This window comes from Chelonoidis abingdonii, chromosome 18 (genome assembly GCF_003597395.2).
Source record: "Chelonoidis abingdonii isolate Lonesome George chromosome 18, CheloAbing_2.0, whole genome shotgun sequence".
NCBI classification, from domain to species: domain Eukaryota; kingdom Metazoa; phylum Chordata; order Testudines; family Testudinidae; genus Chelonoidis; species Chelonoidis abingdonii.
In genome coordinates this window covers 8,967,235-8,988,341 of record NC_133786.1, presented here as the reverse complement: position 1 = coordinate 8,988,341, position 21,107 = coordinate 8,967,235, and the positions used below count along the sequence as shown (strand labels likewise).

Below are 21,107 nucleotides of genomic sequence, written 5' to 3'. Positions count from 1 at the left end.
TGGCACTTGTGTGGGACAGTTACTTAACTTCACCATACCTCAGAGACACTGTAAAGCGTAAGTGATTAATGTTTTTAAAAAGATTTGAGGTCTGTGGGTGAAAGAGGCTAAATAAACACAAAGTCATAACTATTAAGATGTTTGTTTCCTGGGTGGGGCTTCCAAGCTCCTGCTTAGCAAGGGAGAGGGATTGGCTCCCAGAATGTGCTGAGGGACGAGGAGTTATTATTTGTAACAATAATATGCTGCATGTTGCTAGCCCCTTCTGTCCCAGCATCCCGAAGCATTTTACAGACACTAACAAATGAAGCCCCTCTATCCCCTGGAGACACAGGGTCAGTGCCATGTGTACAAAGGGGGAAATTGAGGCATGGAGCAGTGAAGTGACTTGCCCAAGGATAACACAAAGTCAGTGCTGGGGGTGAAGCCCTGGAATCCCAATTCTCAGTCTTCTGCTTTAACCACTAGACCTCACTCTTTGCTTAGAACTCTGACTGTTGGGTTGGTTTATAGGTTATTCTCTGTGTATTCATAAACCTACTGAATATTGTACCTCTGTGATGCTTCCCGGGAGTACCCAGGGCTGGGTGACACCTTGCTACCACCTGCCCTTAATGTATCTGTGCCTGTCGTAGGTCTGCTCCCCAACAGCACTGGTCATGGCAAACACAAGCCTCCCCTCTTGGCCTTGCAGGCCTTGCTGTCACAGTCCGATCCCAGAGCCCTCCGAGCATCCCCCTGGACTGTCCAACTCCTGGTCCTCTGGAAATTTGCAGTATTCATTGCGCTGCTGCTTCCAAAGAAAGAGGACAGCCCAGCTGACCAGTTCCACATAAATCTGCTTAAATCGTGGCACTTAGATTAGTTGATAGTGACAGCAAGTATAAAATTATTTAACAAAGCGCAGAGATTCAAATTGTAGCAAGTAGAAGTCTTGGAAACAAATGGTTACAAAATCAAATCATAACACACACTCTAACGCCTAGATTTAATTAACCAGATACTCTCCTGTCGAGTAGAGAATTGCTCGCCCAGAGTCCCTGAAGTGCTTTACAGCAGGCTGGCTGCGAGCCTTCTTTCATGAGACATGAATATGGTCAGTTTGCTTCCTAGGTGAAGGATTTCGTGTGTTGCTTTGCACGCTAAGATATACCAGACCTAGCCTTTGTCTTCTTCATAAACAGGTAACCCCTCCCCCCATTGTTTGTTTCTTCCAGTAGAATTCCTTTCTTGTCAATTGTACAATCTCTCAATTTGCACTTGGCTCAGTATGCAAATAAGTGTACAATATACAAATGGCCAGACAGGGAGATTGGTGTCAGTTACTTCCTGCCTGACAGGAACATCTCCAAGACACGTCACTTCCTAGTGAGCTGCCGTAACCCCAAGGCTTGAAGAACATCATTTTCTATATAGGTACATAACTCCTTAAACATGATCCGTACATACATTTTGCAATGATTATGGGAAACTGACTCTCAGAAACCTCCCATACCACCCTTCACTGGACTATTATGCCAATATCTGACCCAGGCATCCTTGTACAACTTTATGCCAGTTGGCACCCAGGGGCTCTTGGGTCACAACCACCAATATGAACATTGAGAATGCTCTACCACAGTCATGAATGCATGTGCACATGTGTAAGTTGACATTCGCGCACACACAAACACACACACACACACAAGTTCTCTCATTCCTCCTTTTGATGCATTGGGGAGTTAAAAATATGAGCAATCATGGGTAATCAACACATCATGTTGCTTTTCTACCTTTGACATGGCCTGGCAGCTGCATCCACTTTACTATGAATCATGAAGCATAATTTTTTAACTATGGTTCACACCACTAGATGCTCCGTGTCTTAGCACAGCAGGAAACCTAAGTAAAAGGACAATGTCACTTTAGAACTCATGTAAGTAAAGGGCTAACAGCTCTGACTGGAGGTGATGTATAGAATGAATAGGAGCTGTACAATCTGCATCTGCCTAGCTCTGCTGAAGTATCTAAAACGGTCCTGACCTGCAGCTCAAACCCTGCTACCCTGGCCCTATACCCCATGCACCTCTGCAGCTGCATCTCATTTCTTGACCTGGAGCATAATTCTGATTTCTCGCCAGAGTCCTGAAATGGCAGCTGTCAGGCAGTGACTGATGGGGTGGCTTTGCGTCATGTGTTTGACTGCAGTATTTAAACCCAGCACACTAATTTTCACGATGTCTATGCTAGCAACTGAAAGAAAAAACTTTTGTCTTTCACCTTCACCCCTGGGAAGACAAAAGTTTTGCCATAACGGCGTGAACAGCATGTTGTTAGCAGCTGACAATGCAAACGTCGCTCGTTGGGGGGTAGACATTTTTGTTGGCAGGAGAGCCGATAAACAGTGGCTACACTGCATGACTTTTAAAAGCGGTGCAGTCTAGGCATAGCCTTTCACTCCTAAGTAAGCTTGGGTCCCCGATCTCTCTGGGCAGGATACAAATGACTCTTGTGCTGAGACTCAGGAGATCTGGGTTGAAGTACCTCCTCTTCTCCCTGTGTGACTTTAGGTAACTCACGTCGCTGCTCTCTGCCTCGGTTTCCCCATTTGTAAAATAGGAATTCTAAGATTTCCATTCATCTAACCTTTGTCTTCTCTGTACAGTCTTCAGTGCAGGGGCTGCCTCTCTACAGCATCTAGCACTACAAGACCCCAGTCTTGCTTGGAAGCTCTAGTTGCTATTGTAATACAAATAATCATCATCCTAATTGCCATCAGTGGTGTTTGCTCAGATTCTGCGGCAGGAGAATAGGACCCCTGCTTGTCAATCCCCATCTCCAGCGAGGAAAGGGGGGTTAGTTCATCGGTTAATTGAGCTGTTGTGCTCTTCCTCCTCATAGTACTGTGTTTTTCAGGCTAGAATGCGGGCTGGTGGATCTGAAGCATTTGGAGTCACAAATGCATTTGATATTGATGCCTGCCTTTGGGTATCCAGTAGGCTTTAAGAGGCACGTAAGCAGGAGCAGGTGAATGCCTCCCTTCCAAGTGAATGCTGCTAATGGCAACATTGTCTCACTTTCAAACAAAAGCCATGGCTCGAGGTCAGGAAGTGCAAAGTACCCAATTCTGATCCCATGCACACTGGTGTAAATTGAGAGTAACTCCACTGACCTCAGTGGAATGATGCCAGGGTGACACTGATGTAAGAAGAGATTCAAGGCTGGTTCTGTCTTCAGTGATTATTACTGAGTATGACCTGGGCTACATCGGCCAGCGATGCCCAGATGATGTCTCCTTGCCAGCTTTGGGGCAGTGTGACACTGATGTAAGAAGAGATTCAAGGCTGGTTCTGTCTTCAGTGATTATTACTGAGTATGACCTGGGCTACATCGGCCAGCGATGCCCAGATGATGTCTCCTTGCCAGCTTTGGGGCAGTGTGGGTGGATTTTAAAAAGGGCTGAATCAGACTTAGTATTGCACTTACATAAGCTAGTGAGTTATATCAGCTAGGCAGATCTCACGCTTCCTGATTAAGCTGATCACTTCAGGGGTACGGAAGAGATTTCCTCTTCTTTATTCCCAGCATTGTGTAATTGGCCAGGTATCTATATAATGGGGTGGATCAGCAACATTGTTTTAAAACACTGGGTCCTGACCACTGCCAGAGCCTTGGTATTGAACTAGATGGACCAGTGATTCACTGACTCCTGGGTTTACATTATCTACTTTATTTGTACTCATGGATGTCTCCCAGTTGTAACAAATTGCTTTCTGTATAGCTTCACGTGAAGGAGGGACACATATGTTAACAAGGTGTTTGGAAGCTCAGCCGCGTGCCTGAATCTGTATGGCTAAGTCCATCCCTTTCCAGTTCTCTGAAAACTCGGCAGTAGCAATACGACTGATACAGTTCTTAGATGTGCTATGTCTGTTAGGCCAAATTCTGGCCTCTGTTATACACCCCAATGGCTTCCTTAGGGATGTATTGGAGGGGAGTTTGGCCCAATGTCTGTTTAGTGGGTTCAACTGTTTAAGTAGATTTAGGTCTTATAAAGGATGCTAGAGTGATGGTCCTGGAGACAAAAGTTCCCTGTTTATCTAAATAGCATCAGCAGTGTAGTGTGGTATTCCCTATGACATCCTGCCAATATATCTCAGCCCTTCCCTGGCAGAACTTCCCTAGGGGTGAGAGAGGAATTCAGCTTCCATGTCCCATTCACTGGTTGCTCACACTGCCGTGACTGTCAACAAAGGGCTGGTAAGTGCCAATGGTTTTTCTGCTGTTGACCAAGAACTGGACTGATTCCCTCAGACCACCAAACGTTCATCTGAGGACAGCTACAGGAACGAGCTAGTCTCTTAGAGGTGAAAGCCTTTGTCTCATGTTCCCAGTGGTGCAAACAGAATTCATTTCTTAGCAGTATGCTGCACCAGCTAAATGGGGGGGCTGCTGTACAGACCCCAGACAGGACATGCTAGATGCAGCTGTGTGGAAGGGCTGGGGGCAGGGCTGGGGGCGGTACAGCTGCGATGGAGGAGCTGCCGGCATGGGACCACCTGGCAGCCCCACATTCTGCTCCTCCTGTGGCCTTCCAATACGGCGTACCAGCTATAAATATCTTACAAGTACGACGTACCAGACAGCACCGCCCTACTTGCACCACTGCCTCTTACTGAACCATAGAGCTGGCATAATTCTTGCCGTCCTTGTTGAGAACAGAACAGGTGAAAATATTTACCTCTAAGGCACCTGATTTTGCAGACAAAGGCCTTTCTGCCACTGATGGGACCTACCAAAGCCATATGTCCATCTGCTGCTGACCAGTGGCCCAGTCAGTTTGCGTTGGCAGTAACACTCGCTTTTGCTCACTCCTGGCTCTCCTGCAATGCTGCTCTAAATCTCCTAGCTCAATTCAGTCATCTTTGCTGTGCCTCATGGCAGCCCTGCACCTGCTCTCCAGCTTGCTTTGCTCTGAGACCAGCTTCCTTTTAGCTCTTCCCTCCTAAAATGTGAGGCCAGATCTGAAAGACATGTGCCTTAAGCACACGGCCACGCAGTATCTCTTCCAAGCACCGGCAGGATCCTCTTTCTCTTGACTCTATTTTATTCCAGTATTCAGGGCTCCTGCTTAGCATACGTTTGCTCTTTCATCTTGTCACTCTGTTACTGATCATTGTAAATCACCTGCTTCTCAGAGACAGTATCCTACCAGACCCTATTTTGGCATGTCTCACCTTTATGTATCCCCCAGGAGCCCATGGAGAATATACTCCCAAAGATCTGGTACTTTTACTTAAACTGCCAGGCAGATATGGAAGTTTTGGGGTCAATGGGATTGAATAAGGAGTGAGAGACAGTGCAAAATATGGGCCTTAACCAGTAATATAGTTTTCAAACTTAAAGGCCCATCCATGTCTCCCATACCCTTTCAAAATTAGCCCATCCAGCCACAGTACATATATGCACAGCATAGGTGGAATTATGGGAATAATACTTGCCACGTAAATGAATCATGTACCAGACCATGTATGACAAACATATCAGAAACACTCATAGGACATATACCATAACTGTCAGGGCTACATTTTTACAGTATGTGTATTGGTAGATATATTACATGCTTTCGGCATGAATTGTACACGTGTGTTGGCATGCTTGCTTTCTGTACTTTGGAACATTTGTTACATGCATTTTGATATGCGTGTCGTACACTAAATTCCTTTCTCGGATTACACCATTGTAACTCTAAAGTAACTAATAGTGTTATTTACCTAATATATACTAGAGGTAAACTGGTGTTAATTGAGAGAAGAATTTAATGTATGACAAAAATGCCAACATACACAGAACACGCATGCAAAGTGTGTGTAAGACATGTTCCAAACTACACAAAGCACCTGATTCATGCCAAAGACATGTAGCATAGCTACTGACATATGTACAGCATAAACACACAACGAAACATTGATAATGTGTAGCAAAATGTGTATTATATATGTACAGAACCATTACTCTCTGCAGTAAAGCATAATCAGTGCAAAACACAATACAGGTAACAAGTGCGGACAGGGCCGGTGCAACCATTTAGGCGACCTAGGCGATCGCCTAGGGCGCTAGGATTTGGGGGACGCCATTTTCTTCGACTGCGGCAGCCAGATCTTTGGCCGCCCCGGTCACTGCCGGCATTTAGGCTGAGGGAGCTGGGACAGGGGGGTGCGAGGAGGGCAGCCTGCAGCAAGTAAGGGGGGGCAGCATGCAGGGGAACTCCCCGCCCCAGCTCACCCCTGCCCTGCCTCCTCCCTGAGCACGCCGTCGCTGCTTCACTTCTCCCACGTCCCAGGCTTGTGGTGCCTAAGCTGATTGGCGTCGCAAGCCTGGGAGGCAGGAGAAGTGAAGCAGCCATGGTGTGCTCAGGGAGGAGGCAGAGCAGGGGTGAGCTGGGGCGGGGAGGGTGTCTCCGGGTTGGGGGGTGGGGAGTTGCCACAAACGGGGGAGCGATTCAGGGCAGGAGCATGGGGGGGGAGGGCACAAGGTGGAAGTTTCGCCTAGGGCGTGAAACATCCTTGCACCGGCCCTGAGTGCGGATGTATAACACACAAACCAATTTCTCTCTGCAACCAGTGAAGAAAGATATCTTTACAAATGCTTGAAATCCCCAGTATGTATTTAGTTGATCCTAAATACATATTTATATAAGTCTGAAGATCTTTTTGAAGGCATCTTGGCTTCTGGTAAATGCTTTAACTCACTTTTTGTAGACCGTACATGGAAAGATTTAAAAAAACCAAAACAATAAAAACCCCAGGGACTTAAATACAGCATTGAAGTCACGACGCAAAGGGAAAAATGCTGGGGATATTCCAGGGTCAGACTGAACATCTATGCTCAACTCAGCTGATATTTTTATCTTTTTTGCTTTTGTTTTTATCACTTTGATTTTTTTAACTCCATGTCTTTTGTTCATTTCTGTCCCAGCCTTTAAACACAGAGGCCTTCATTTTCTCAAGGACCTAGTGATCTTGCATGTCTCCGGTTTTGGGTGTCCAGCTCCAGGGACCTGATTTTTAGAGAATGCTGAGCGCCTTGCCCTCTGAGAATCAGGCCCTTGAAAAATCTCTCAAGTTGAAAACCCCAAGATTAAGGCCTCAGAAATCACGCGGCACTTTTCAAAATGCCTTGTTCCTTTTACTTAATTTTTTCATTTATTTGTTTTGAGACCAATGGAAATCTAGCTGCATGCAAATGTTTCTTCCAAAGTATTTCTATCTCCTTTCCTCTTCCCCTCTTTCAACTACTGAATGTCCATTCATAGGCACCACGTCAGGAAAGCCTTTAAGCATAAGGTTAATTTTAAGCGCATGCTCAAGTCCTTTTGAATTCAATAGGAACACGTGCTCAAAGTGAAGAATACACTTAAGTGATTTCTTGAGTAGAGAGGCTTTCCTGAATTGGGGCCATAGAGAGGAAGGATGGTCCAATGTTTAGAGTCTTCATCTCGGACATGAGAGAACAGGGTTCAGTTGCATACTCTGCTGCAGATATCTTGTGTGAGCTTCTTGTGAGGAGGTAGGGCAAGAGGCGTAGGGCTTAATCTGCAGCAAGGGAGAATTTGGTCAGATATCAGGAAAAACTTTCTTACTATAAGGATAGTTAAGCACTGGAATAGGCTTTCAAATGAGGTGGTGAAATCTCCATCACTGGAGGTTTTTAAAAACAGGTTGGTCAAACACCTTTTCAGGGGTGTTTACTTGGTCCTGCCTCTATGAGGAGGCTGGACTTGATAACCTTGCAAGGTCCCTTCCAGCCCTACACTTCTGCGATCTTATGACCTTAGGCAAGGCTCTTAGGCTGTCTGTGCCTCGGTTTCCCATTTGTACAATGGGAATCGAAGCACTGCCCTGCCTTACAGGGGTACTGACAGAGCTATGTTAAAAACTGGGAGCTGTTCAGATACTAAGATAATGGGGGGCATAAAAGAACCTTAGTAAAATACTTCTGAGTTGAAAATGCTCTGGTTAAAATAGCAATCAGCGGTATCGAGACTGTCATAACCAGGGTCATTCTTCTGCTGGAGAGGTGATGGCTTATCTGGGCTGGAGGCCGCTTTGAAGGCATCTTAATTATTACTCACACTTCTCATCAAGGGGGAGCTCAGCATGTCTCTTAGGGTACGTCTACACTGCACGATTATTTCCAATTAGCTTAAACCGATATTACAAAACAGATCTAATAAAATCGGTTTAGCGCGTCCACAGTGGGATCCCGAAATCGATTGTTTGCGTCCATGGTCCAAAGCTACCATCGATTTCAGGAGCGGTGCACTGTGGGTAGCTGTTCCTCAGCTATCCCATAGTTCCCACTTCCGTGTTGAGAGCACAGTGCCTGATGGGGCAGAAAACATTGCCCTGGGTGGTGCTGGGTACAGCCTCACCCCTCCCTTTGTGAAGGCAGCAGACAACCCTTTGGCGCCTTTTTCGCGGAGTGCATTGAGCAAACGCCATAGCACAGCAATCTTTCCCTTTTTTTTTTCACGTGGTGGTGGGGGGAAATAAACTGAGGAGCTGTTCCCTGAACCACGCCAGACACTGTGTTTGAACCTACAGACATTGGGAGCTCAGCCAAGAATGCAAATAATTTTCAGAGACTGCTGTGGACTGTGGGATAGCTGGAGTCCTCAGTACCCCCTCCCTCCCTTCATGAGCGTCCATTTGAGTCTCTGGCTTCCCGTTACGCTTGTCACGCAGCGCTGTGTATCCTGGAGTTTTTTATTCAAACGCTTTGGCATTTCGTGTTCTGTAACGGAGCTGGATACAACAGATTTGTCTCCCCATACAGCGATCAGACCTAGTATCTCCCGTACGGTCTATGCTGGAGCTCTTTTTCGATTTCAAACTGCATCGCCAGCCGTGCTGATCAGAGTTCCACGCTGGGCAAGCAGGAAATGTAATTCAAAAGTTCGCGGGGCTTTTCCTGTTTACCTGCCCGCTGCATCCGAGTTCAGATTGCTGTCCAGAGCGGTCAGTGCTGCACTCTGGGATGCCGCCCGGAGGCCAATAACGTCGATTTCCGTCCACATGAACCCTAATCCGAGTTATCACTATCGAATTTAGCGCTACTCCTCTCGTTTGGGAGGAGTTCCGAAATCGATTTAAGGAGCCGTTTAACTCGATATTAATGATGACGTCGTGTGAACGGATACAGCGTTAAATCGGTATATCGGCCATTAAACCGATTTAAAGTCGCAGTGTAGACCTGGCCTTACTGTGATGGCTGGAGACAGGTATTTGGTCTCAGATTGCATGCGGAGCCTGATCCTTAACTCCCATCCGCAGGGCTGGGAATTGTGAGCTCTCAGTCACTGGCAGGAACTGATCTGATCTTTCTGAATTCCCTTTGATCCAATGCTCTCAGGAGATACTGGCTTCTCCTGGGTTTCGGACAGGTAGTAAATATCCCGAGAAGAGCTGTGCTCAGGCTTTCTTCGACATGTGTACTTCTGCTCACTGATGGGACTGGGAAATGCAGAAGCAGTCAAAAAATGATGCTTTATTGAAACTTGATAAATCCAAGGATCTCTCCAAACGTTAATGAATTCACTCTCACAGCCCATCTCAGGACTCAAGAGGGAGAGAAAAATCATATAACAGATGGAGGAATGAGGCTTATATAGAGTGACTCACCCAAAAGCACACAAGAGGCCACTGGCAGACAACCCAGGAGCTGTGACTCCCACTGCTCTGCTCTGTAGCTGTAACTATGTGTCAGGGAGAGAACTTGCTTTTCCCCCATGTTTCATGCCCTTCCATCTTTCTGTAGTTGGAGACCACACCTGCTCCTATTTATATTACACAGTGTCATTCTTTTTGTTTCCTTCTTGCAATACAATTGGCTTGTGCTGGTGGGATCTGTAGCTTCCGAAGGCACCAGGCATTGAGACAGCTAGCAGATCTTTGTAACATTGCTGCATCTTCAGCAATGTTAGGGTCTGCTCCTGAACAGGCAGCTGCTGACCCCTTGCCTCTGCACTGACAATTTTTTGAGCCTTCAGTTCTCATTGACTTGACAGGCTGATTGCACTAATTAAATTTGGGCTTGGTCCTGGGAGGGAAAAACAACCCTGCACAGCATTTCAGTTGCACCTTAGTCCTGACCCAAAGCTATTGAACTTTGCTGATGTATTTTATCTGACCTACAGTACCCTCTGCCATTCTATCCCCAGCCTCCCGCCCCCACTCTGTTACTGATGCACCCCAGACCCCATCAGCAGCTGGACACACATGGACACAAACTATGTTCAGGCAAAGCTTTTCAGTCATGCCCTTCCATCCCCCTGCTCTTTCAGTACCTGGTCCCCATACAGCTCTGCCAGTGGGTAGCAATCCCAGATTACACTGCCCCTTTCCTAATCCCCCCACATACTATCGCTCGGTTCAGGTGACCGCACCTGTACAGAAGGCACCCACCCTGCTTCCTTCTGCTTTTGTAGCCCTGGAATTTTCCTGATCCAATCTTGTGCAGCACCAGTGGCTTTCTACTTGCTGTTTTAATAGCTAATCAGCCAGCAATAAATATGGTGAGCCCCACCAAAGTAATCTCATTTGTGACTTAAACCAGGTACAATTGCAAATGACTAATGAGAGACATCTAATATATTGACCTGCTGTGTCATCTAGTCTTGTCGCCTCCTCTGTTTCTTTTGCCTTTCTATCTCTGAGGCGCTCTGTTTCCCCATCTGAAGACCTGTTTAGAGGCTAATTAATCCCCTGAGAGCATGGATGAGGTGGCTGAGATGAGAAATCAAGGTTATTCATATCTTGCTCAGTAAAACAGTTATGGGCAAGCAAGCTGTTCCTTGCACATTTTTTGCAAAGCAAATTTATGTTCGCTAACTTTGCTTCTTGTAAATGAGAAGTGTAGGAAGGTCTAGCAATGCGCTTTTTACCAGATGGGCGCCCATATGTTTCCCCTCACTGCATGCATCCGTTTTAGCTTTGGCATGCACATATGCCTGTATTTTTGCAACTTAACAATATTAAAACTAATTCCATTTATGCTCCTTTTGGGTTGGTTGATTGAGTCGTAAATTCTTTGGAATATCTTCCTTGGGAGGCCCTTTTCATTCCCCTTCCCGAAGCCAAGAGTGGGGTGAGCAATCTGCTCACAGCTTAGGAGCTGGACTCAGTGCATTCACGCAGTCTTGGAATGAAGTGCTACAGGGAGAAGCCCTTACTTTCTGGAATTATGAGCCATCTCCAGGGAGGAGAATGCCCCTTTCCCACACCCCTTTCTTGTGAACTGTTCTGGGACTAAACACAGTCTGGCCCTAAAGCAGGAGAAGTTGTGAACACCCAGGTCAGGCAGATAATTTTGTTATGGAAGGCACCAGCAGGTGGCACTGTTGTGCAGTCTTCCAAATTATTTTTTCTTGGGGTGCAAGTTTTGACTCCTGGGGAGATGTGCTGTTTGTGTTGTGCTTTTTTTGGATTAAGAAAGGTTGTGTGTAGAGGTAGATTAAGGAGAGAGGGAGCTGTGTGAGTTTGCTTTGCGCCTTGGTCAATGACTGGAGTCAGTGCTTGAGGCAAAGTTGCTCCCTGGGTGAGATTCCTGAAAGAAGAGATTGCCCTGCATGCTGTATGACAATCTTAGTTCAGGACTGGTGTACGGGTGTAACTCAATTGCACTCAGTGTATACTCAAACTCCACTTCACTGATTTCTCCTCCTCCTAAAAAGTCTGCTTGCAAGGACCCGGATTTCTGCTACCTCTTGGCAAAGGGGCGAAACAGGTCTCAGAAGAATGGGCAAGTGAACAAAAGAATCTCAGACCCTGATGCTGCAGTGAGCTCTGCGTGGTCAGACATCTTGCATCCAGGTGGGACTCACAACAGGACCTGGGCCTGACGGAGTGGAACCACGGCCAAAATGCGAGTCAGCTGTTGAAATTATCAAGTTACAACTAGGGGGGAAATAATCCAAACCACAGACACTGAGTAGAAGAGAGGTACCTGGTGAAGGTTCATGGCTAAAAGAGACTCCAGGCTTGTCTACATTAGGGAAGCTCATATTGATGCAGCGTCGCTGATGCAAAACTCAGCTGCAGCTGCAGTGCCCCAACGGACAATGCATCTCACACCAGTGCAGTGTTGCTCTGTGCAGGCCCCGTTTTACACCAAGGCAGCTCATCTACATTACCAAAGTAGCTACATTGAAGCAAATCTCCAATGAAGACAGGTCCTTGGTGGTGACAGCGGGCAGCCAACGAAGCATGAGCTGGCGATGTAGGACCGAAATGTCCAAAATAGGGGCATTGGTAGACCTGCGATCTGCATGCGCAAAGACACCAACCCGGGGACCAGTGTAAGAATGCTCCCTCTCTCCGCTGCCCTAGTGCGATGATCACAACCACAACATGGCTTTCAGCCTGGAAAGAGTTCAGATAAAGCAACGCAAAACTCAGGGGGCTGGCAGGAGTGATTCCCATAGAGATAGCACAAGTTAATCGTCAATGGAGGGCCTCACTCTCCCCACCCGTGCACTGGGCCTCCTCGCTCACACCTGTATAAAGAGGCTGTAGCTGGCCATTCAGTCAGGACGGTAGCAATTTACACTTATTTTGCACAGGTATAAATAATGACACGCAGAGCCGGTCAGTAGAGAATCAGGCCTGGGAGCAGGGGGAATGTCCGTATACAAATAGCTGATGCATATAAGCCCAGAGGAGGGATTGGTTAGCGTAGCTCATCGCGATATCGGGGGAGGTGAATGAGATGAAATCTTTTCAAAAAGAAAAATTAGACTGAATATGACGACTGCATCTTGACAGCCATGGTCTGTGGGCAGCACAGGCTGTGTGACTGCGTGGCTAAATATCCCATCCCCTAAGGGGAGGGAACTGTGAACAGGCTGTTTCCCCTCCCCTGCCCTCTACAGAACACACAGACCCCGACATAGGACCCCGTTCAGAAAAGCTCTGAAGTATGTCCTTAGATCCCATTGACTTTAGTGGGACCTCCAGTCTTGGACGAAGCTGTACTCGGGCAGCTAGCCCATGCTGCCACCACAGCTTCGCTGAGATGTTTAACATGCTAGCTTGAGCACAGCTAGTATGTGTCTGGCTACTTGAAAGGGGAATCGCACCTTCTAGCTGCAACATAAACCTATCCTTGCAGTTGAGAACATGCCCCAATCTCCCACGTCATCCCGGGTGGTAACTCGAAAACAGAAATCCCCACCTTATTCTGCATCCATGAACTTGTGTGCCCCTAGGAGATCCCTCCTGTGTCCTAGCACTCCCTTGCTAGGCTGATGGTAGCTAAGTGGCTCCACCTTCAGCATGACTAAGGAGTGGTTCTCTTTAATCACAGGGCAAGAAATTCAGCATCCAGGCTGACTTAACAGAACAGCTTTGCATACCTGTACAGGGTCTTAGCGCCTCTTGCATCCGTACAGAGAATGTTTGCTCGCCTTCTCCCAGGGCCTTGCCTTGAGTAATTTATATGGTGCGTGGGGCAGAGAATGAGTCAGCACATCCATAATAGGAATGGTCACCTCCGCAGACCATCTTGTGGCATTAAATATTTCCTCTGCCACTGATGACTACACAGTTGCCAAGCTAATTGGATCCTTCTCTCTGTGCTGAGCTTAGAGGAGGGGAAAGGGATGGACAGTAAAAAACAAAAACAAAACCCAAGACAAACAGCTATTAGCCCTGAGGACTTTAATTGTAATGGAACACTCTGCCTGGCTAGTCGGACTGAGCTGGCTCCAAGGAGGGGTCCCTGTCCAATCTGGGATCCAGGCTCCTGGGCTGAGGGAGGAACCGGGCTCATTAAGCAGAAAATCCTTAATTGTTGCTTTGTGTCTGGGCCGCACAGCCAGAGGCATCCCTCATGCATCCGGCGCACCAGCAGGTACGGGGTTGGCGAGGGGGATGTTTCATCCCGCTGTATCTAATGCTGAGAGCCCTGGGCTCCTCTCTCTCCACTCCGCTCCCCTTTAGCCAAGGGACTGTCATTAGTCAAATGAAGGGTGATCATTAAGGCTCTCTTGTGCTCTTCGCTGGCGTGCCCAGCGCCGGGATGACTTATTAGTGAGTTCCAGACCTCCTGCAGGGCCTGTGTAGTGGGTTGTGGTTTTTTAATGATTTTCTGGGTTATTTTGCTTCTTAAACGAAGCATTTGGATTATGAAATAGCCTATGTCTCCTTAATCTCTCTCTCTATTCCCAAGCCTCTCCTCCTATCTCCCCTTCCCTTCGCCTCCCTTCTTAGCCTCATTTTTAACACCCTGCTCTATCAAACTCATATTCCTTCTCCTGCTCTTTCCCTGCACTGTGTTTGCATGTGTGTGCTTCTCCCTAAACAGTTTGGGTCAGACACAACGCAGCCGGATGGCAGCAATTATGAGTGATTAAACCCGCTGAGATGTACGTTGATAGTTTTTGTTTATATATATATAGATAACTTTTTCTTCCCTTGAGAAGTAAAATTCCTACATAGTTGTCACAGGCGCCTCCATGACACTGATGTCAATGGTCTCAAGAGCGTTGGCTTCCCAAGTCAAAGGGGATTTGGTTGTAGTCTGTGTTGTAAGGCGTGCCTGCCCTGTAGCGCCCTCTGCTGAGTTTGTCTGGAGCTGCAAGTATTCCTTGCCTCAGTTTCCCTTCTCAGGAAGCCAGTAATTGCCCTTCAGGCACTCTTGACACTTGATTCAATAATACTCTTTCTAGGGCTTGTTTATGACAGACCTCTTTAAAAAAGGGCCATAACAAAAAGCCTCAAATAAGCAAAAGGTGCTTCTGGTTTTCAGGATTCGTCTAAGCTCTGCTCCGAGTCCCCTCAGGGTTCTATCTCAGTCTTTCTCCTCATGGCAGGATCCCTAACTGTCCTCCTGGAACTGGGTAGCACCTTCTCCGTATGCTAGGAGTCCCAGTGCACCTCCTGGAGCTAGCTAATTCAAACCGTGACTATCCCTCTCACATCCCCAGCTCGCCTCCTGGAGCCAAGTAGCACTTTTTTCCCCTAAACTGGCCCCACTTAGTCCTCAAGCTCAGCGGGCTTGGCAGCCTTCTACTGGGGTCTGTTCCTGGCTAACTCAGAGCCCTGCCTTCTTACTCCTTTCTGTGTCTGCAGGCATCTGCCCTGCTGGGTAGGAGGAGGCCAACATTTATGCTGGCCCCTTCTCCCAGCTGATTTCTTTTGTCCCTTCCCTTGTCTCCTCGGGCTTGGTGTATCAGACTACCCCAAACTCTTAAAGGGCCATGCTAGGTGACAGGGTGGACTGACCAGTAGGCAGTATTGCTTAAGGGGTAGACTCCCCCATTACAGTCTGGTTACTCCTCATTCCCTTCATCCCCTCCAAAATCATCCAGATCAACTCAACCACTCACTCGAATGTCCTTCACAGTTGGGAAGAAACCAGACTCTGTGGTAATGACTGTTCACAAACAATAAAAGGATATTCAGATGCAGCTAAGGTTGAGAGCACGTATCAGTAATTTAAGGGTATAAAACATTAAAGGGATGTAGTAATTATCTCACAACCATAAACCCAGGACATGGCTCACCTGCAGGAGAGAGGGGGGACCCCCACTCTGCAAGGACTCAGCCCAGATGGTGACTAGGTTTGGGCCGAGGACGTCCCAGAACATGCGGAAGAACTCCACAGTCAGCCCGTCCATGCCTGGAGATTTATTGGGGGGCCATGTGGCAGAGGGTTTCCGAGAACTCATCCAGAGTGAGAGGCAGCTCTAGCCGGTCTTGGTCACCCGCGCTGACCGTCGGGAGTCTGTCCCAGAGCACTCTGCAAGCTTTAGGATCGGTTGGATCTGGGGAGAAAAGGCCTGCATAGAAGGCCCTGCCCCTCCCACACATCTCGGCCGGATCCGTGATGGGGTGCCGTCCTCCGCCAGGAGGCAGGTGACGTGCTTCTTGGCCCCCCTCTTTTTCTCCAGGGCATAGAAGAAGCGGGAGCCATGATCCATCTCCCAAAGGAGGAGGATACGAGATCGAACAAAGGCACCCCGGGCCTGATGGTCCTCGAGGGCCCGGAGCACCTCCCGCTTCTCTCAGCATGCTCCACAGAGATGTGGATCCTCAGGGCTGGTGGCCAGATGCTTCTCCAGCTCTAAGACCTCCCGTTCCAACTGCTCTATCGCCACATCTCTCCGTCAGCAGAAGTATGAAAAAAAAAATCAAAAGTGTATCTAGAAATGTAGTTTCACCTAATTAGGCAGCTCAAACACCAAAAGGCCTTAATGAAATTCTTATGATTACTGCCTGGCATCACTCTCCAGCGACAGGGGGATTTCCATCAAATCCTCCAGGCTCTCAGCTAAGAGAAGGGCTTGCACATTAGCCTCAATTCCCCTACATTTCTGAAATGTTACTGGCTCCCTGAAACAAGGCGGTTTGCATTTCACTGCTGCAATTACCCTTCACCATCTCCCAACCACCCTCATATTTAAATAAAACTCTCATTTCACTTAACAATGGAAGGACTTAAGAAATTTGCATATTAAGTGCAAGTCACTCAGCTCTGAGATCTAATTAAAAACCTCTAAATCCCCCCCCCCCCTTTTCATTTTTTCCCTTCTTCTCCCCTGAGCTGCTGACATTATTGTAACTATATTTGGTGTCCCCATTCTGTCAGCGCTTGTGCTGTGAGAAAGCCAGAAAGGGCAAGCGGGTGAGCTGGAGCCAGGGAGATCGGGAAACAGGAAAGGAACTAGGGGGAGACACTTTGCAGGGCTTTCAGACAAACCCAGAGCAAGCAGGAAAGAGATTTTCCTAGATCCCAAGGCCAGAAGGAACCGTTGGGGTTATCTAGTCTGAGCTCCACCCTAGAACTTGCTCAAAATTGTTCCTAGAGCAGATGGGTTAGAAAAAACACCCAATTTTGCTTTAAAAAACTGTCACTGAGGGAGAATCTGCCACTATAGATAAGTTGTGTCAGTGGTTCAGGAGAGAATGAGCTCCAGGACCAAATGTTGGAGCCCTCCCTCAGGCAGAGTTGCCAACTGGACTCGATTACAGTCCATGGGAGTTTTGCCTAAGGCGTGCTGGATTTGGCAGCGTTTGTGTTCACTTGTGTGTATTGGCAGGGCCAGATTGCCAATTTGGCAAGTAGGGACGTGCCTAGGGGTGCCGACAGCATTCTAGGGGCATCTAAAAGTTTAAAAGTGGGTTAAAAGTTAAAAAGTGAACACATCTAACTCCTCTGCGGGTGGCCAAGTCCCTGGCGTGGGATGGTGGCCACCCAGCATTTGGGGCTGGAGCAGGGTGAGTGTCCGAGTCAGCCCGCCTAGGGGTGCTGTGACCCGCGGCTGGGTGGGGTGGGGCAGCTGATGAAGGTGCTGGGAGAATCCCAACCCCTTCCCAATCTTGGCCACCTTGCTGCTTCCACCCCGTGCCGGGGCGGGAGAGAGAGGGGCGTGGCCGGTGTCCCATTCACTTGCATGGGCAGAGCTGGAGTGGGGCTGCCACGCTGGTCTGTGGGAGGGATGGAAGACACCCATTTTTTATGGAAAACACAGTCAGCTGCAGACTGGGGCATGCTGAAGATACTGTGTCTAGGGGCTCATAAGGTGTGAATCCAGACCCATGTATTGGCCTGAGATTTCAGAGATGGTGGGAGAGGGATTTGCAGTTGCCCCTGTCCCTGAATTGGAGGGATGAAATAGCAAAGGGAGATACAAGGTGTGCATAACCAAATCCCTCACCTTTCACTTGGATGCGATCACCGGTTCTGTGTGTACGACTCACCGATTTTGTATGCTTATGATAGCTGCACGTGGAGGTTTTTCACACACATGCCTATTGTAGCCTCCTGTGGGGGCGGGGGGGAGGAACCTTTTCCCCAGAAATGTGCTGATTAGAAGATTCCTCCCTTTGATTCCCCTGAAGCAGAATTAAACTGCAGAAAAATGTCCCTTTTGCTAAACTTGTGTTTATTTCCTTCCCTCCCTCCACCCCAAGCCCCATTTGCCAACCAACCTCCTGTAAAGCTTCTGTGTTTAACAGGGACATCTTGAACCCCCCCCATCTTCTTAAGTTTATTTATATCTAGGTGTGCCCCACAGCGTACACAGAAATTGACTTCAAAGGGATTTCTCTGTAATGGTTTTGTTAACTTCAGGATCCTGCCAATAGCAGGATATTTTTTTCACCTCATTAGAGCTTTTCTGGTACAATGAATATGAAATTAATTAAAACCTTCCACCTAGTGGTTTATTATTTCCACCTCTAACAGAAACCTGCATATCAAAAACCGTATTTATGGAGAGAATCTGCTAGTTGTGGAAATAACGTACAGTGTGAAGGGGCACTATGATGTGCTTGGAATCAAACAAAGTCAGGAACCAATGTGTTTTTCGTTAGGCACAGTTTGGCGGGGAGTGAGGAGTGTTTTAAAAAAGCATGGGGGTGAGTAGTGGGTACCCCCCTCCCAACATATTAATTAATTAATTTGTTCCGGTTGTTAATTTCTAGTGCAGTAGTGACTGATAGCTCCAACTGAAATCAGAGTTCTGTTGTGGTAGATACTGTACAGAGACCTAATAGTCAATGCCAGAAAGAGTTTATAATCTAAATAGGCAAGGAAAACAAGGACTGGGAGAGATCATGTGACTCACCCAAAGTCATTCATCAAGTCAAACTGTAAGTATGTATTGTTGAAACAGTAAAATCAAATAAATAAGAAAAGCTCTCATGAATAGAAATGCTTTTATATTCTTTGTTTTGTTGTTTATTTTTAATTTCAGTGAAAGTAGATTTTTATCCAGGTTTATATATTCCCCGTCCTATGTTCTGCAACCCACATGTTTCCGCATAGTGAAATGCTAGCATAAGACCCGTTTATCATGTCATTTCCACTGTAAGCCCTCTTGTGAGGTTTCCTCGGTAGGATTTAGGAGGTATGCGGACCCTCGGCACAGGGGTGAGTTTCATCCATTTGCAGTAAGTGCCTGGAAGTTAAATTGTCTTGAAGCAAAAGTGAAAGTGGCTGGTTTCCTCTCCTCCATGAGGAGGGAAATGCAAAAATTAACCAATATTCATGGGGTGGGGAAATAAATTATTTTTTAAAATTCATTCTCCTTTAATACTGGAAGGTGTTGTCATCCAGTCTTGCACTTCTGAGGCATCCAAATCTCTCAGTGAAACCAAGGGCAGAAAGTGGTTTGCGGAAGTGGGCCCGGTTATCAGAGTATCCTTTTCAGCACACCTAGCAAAACGTAGGGCGTGTCTCCACTGGAGCTGGAGGGGTAATTTCCAGCTCAGGTAGACATACCTGCACTAGTATCGATCAAGTCAGCATGCTAAAAATAGCAGTGTATCCATGGCAGCATGGGCAGCCGATAAAGCTAGCCACCCAAGTACAATCCCATATGAAACTCTAGCCATGTGCTGGGGCAGCTAGCCCATCCCGCCACTTGTGCTGCTACATTACACTGTGAGTTAGCTCAATCAGATCTGAGATGGCTTTTTCTATCCAAGCTGGACTTGGACCCGGGGCCTAATCAACTACAGAGGCAGTACAGCTCTGTGCTGCGGAGATTGGTCCCTACATAAGAACAACCATACCGGCTCAGAACAATGCTCCATCTAGCCTAGTGTCCTGTCTTCCGACAGCTATTTGTAAGCTCTTTGGGGTGGGAAATTCTGCAGTCTCATGCCCAGAAATGAAAGTGATCTGATTAGCTGTTGGCTCCCTATATGGTAGTGAATTTTAGCAGTATTGGGGAGATTTTAGTACTGGCAACTCAAATGTTCAAAAATCATGAGTCATGCCCCCCCCCCCAAATCATCAGATTTCAAACATAAAAACTCTGCTGTTCTTTTTTTGTTTTACTTCTGGCCTTTAAGACTTTAGGATTTGTGTTTTCATCCCTTTTTCTGCAGCTGTGAGGGCTAGGAGTGGACTTTTTTTTTTTTTAATGAAAGATGAGATTCTTCACATAATCCCATGATTCTAGGAGCTCGGGCTTTCAGAAAAAAGAAAGAGTAGCACAGTAAAATCACAAGAGCTGGCAACAATTGACTTTAATTCTACATGGCGGTTCCTACAGTGTATTTTGTTAACAATGAAATAAAACCAAAGAGCTTTTTCTGCAAAGCGTGAATTAGCTTGGTACAAACGCAGCAGCTCTTTAATCTGCAAGCCACAGGCTGCCTTTGGTTCCTCTCACACCAATTAACAGCTATGACTTGACTCCACACCAAGAACTTTTTGGAACAACTTAGCCTCATTCTTGTTTCTAGGTAGCCCCTCTCTGCTCTCCCTGGGCATCACATATTGTAGCCATAGCAGGGTGGCAAACCCTTGCCAAAACAACAGCATCTGCAGAAACAACAGCGTTTGGCATACGCAGGCTCCAATCCTGGGCAGCGTCCCCAGTTGTGCAATTCAATCACTTGTCATATGGCTATCCTGCCTGTCGTGAAGGAGAGATAAAATCTTCTGCTGGGAAACATTCTCTTTCTCTGCTGACTGGAAACGCTAGAGCCAATCAGCTGTTCACCTCTCTGTATCCCCTTATGTGGCGCTTTGATTCTTAGGGGGCTCGTTTTTGCCTATGCTGGCTATATTTGTGCAGCAAACATGCATGAAACATGCAGGTGTGTCCTGAATCAGGGATGAGCCTGCATGTTCCTTGCATTAATCCTTGGATGACTTAGGCACATCTGCCTCATTTCTCACCCTTTTGTCTGAAACATCTGGTGCTGGCCATTGTGGCAGACGGCATAGAGGGAATGTGAATCCAATCCGGTCTGGCAAAGCCGATTTTCCTCTGATTCCTGTATTACTTCCCCCAGGCACAATGTTCAGTAAGCACAATACATAACCTCAGTCTGCCATCTGTAAAATAACAATTCTGTCCTTCTCCCCTGGTTTGTCTGGTTTGTCTATTGAAATTGTAAGCTCTCTGAGACAGGGACTGTCTCCCATTGTGTGTTTGCTCAGAGCATAGCCCCGTGGAACTCTGGTCTTGATTGGAGGGCCATCCGTTGTGTTGTGATACTGTCATAAACAGATAGCTAAGGGTTAATGTTTCTTTCACCTGTAAAGGGTTAACAAAGGGAACCAAACACCTGACCAGAGGACCAATCAGGAAACTGGATTTTTCAAAG

At 47.1% G+C, this 21,107-nt stretch overlaps 1 protein-coding gene across 3 annotated transcripts in view; it reads left to right on the top strand.

The window, feature by feature from the left end:
• LOC116837739 (opioid-binding protein/cell adhesion molecule homolog) overlaps positions 1–21,107 on the top strand; it is a 703,728-nt gene that overhangs the window by 613,791 nt on the left and 68,830 nt on the right. The window lies entirely within an intron of this gene.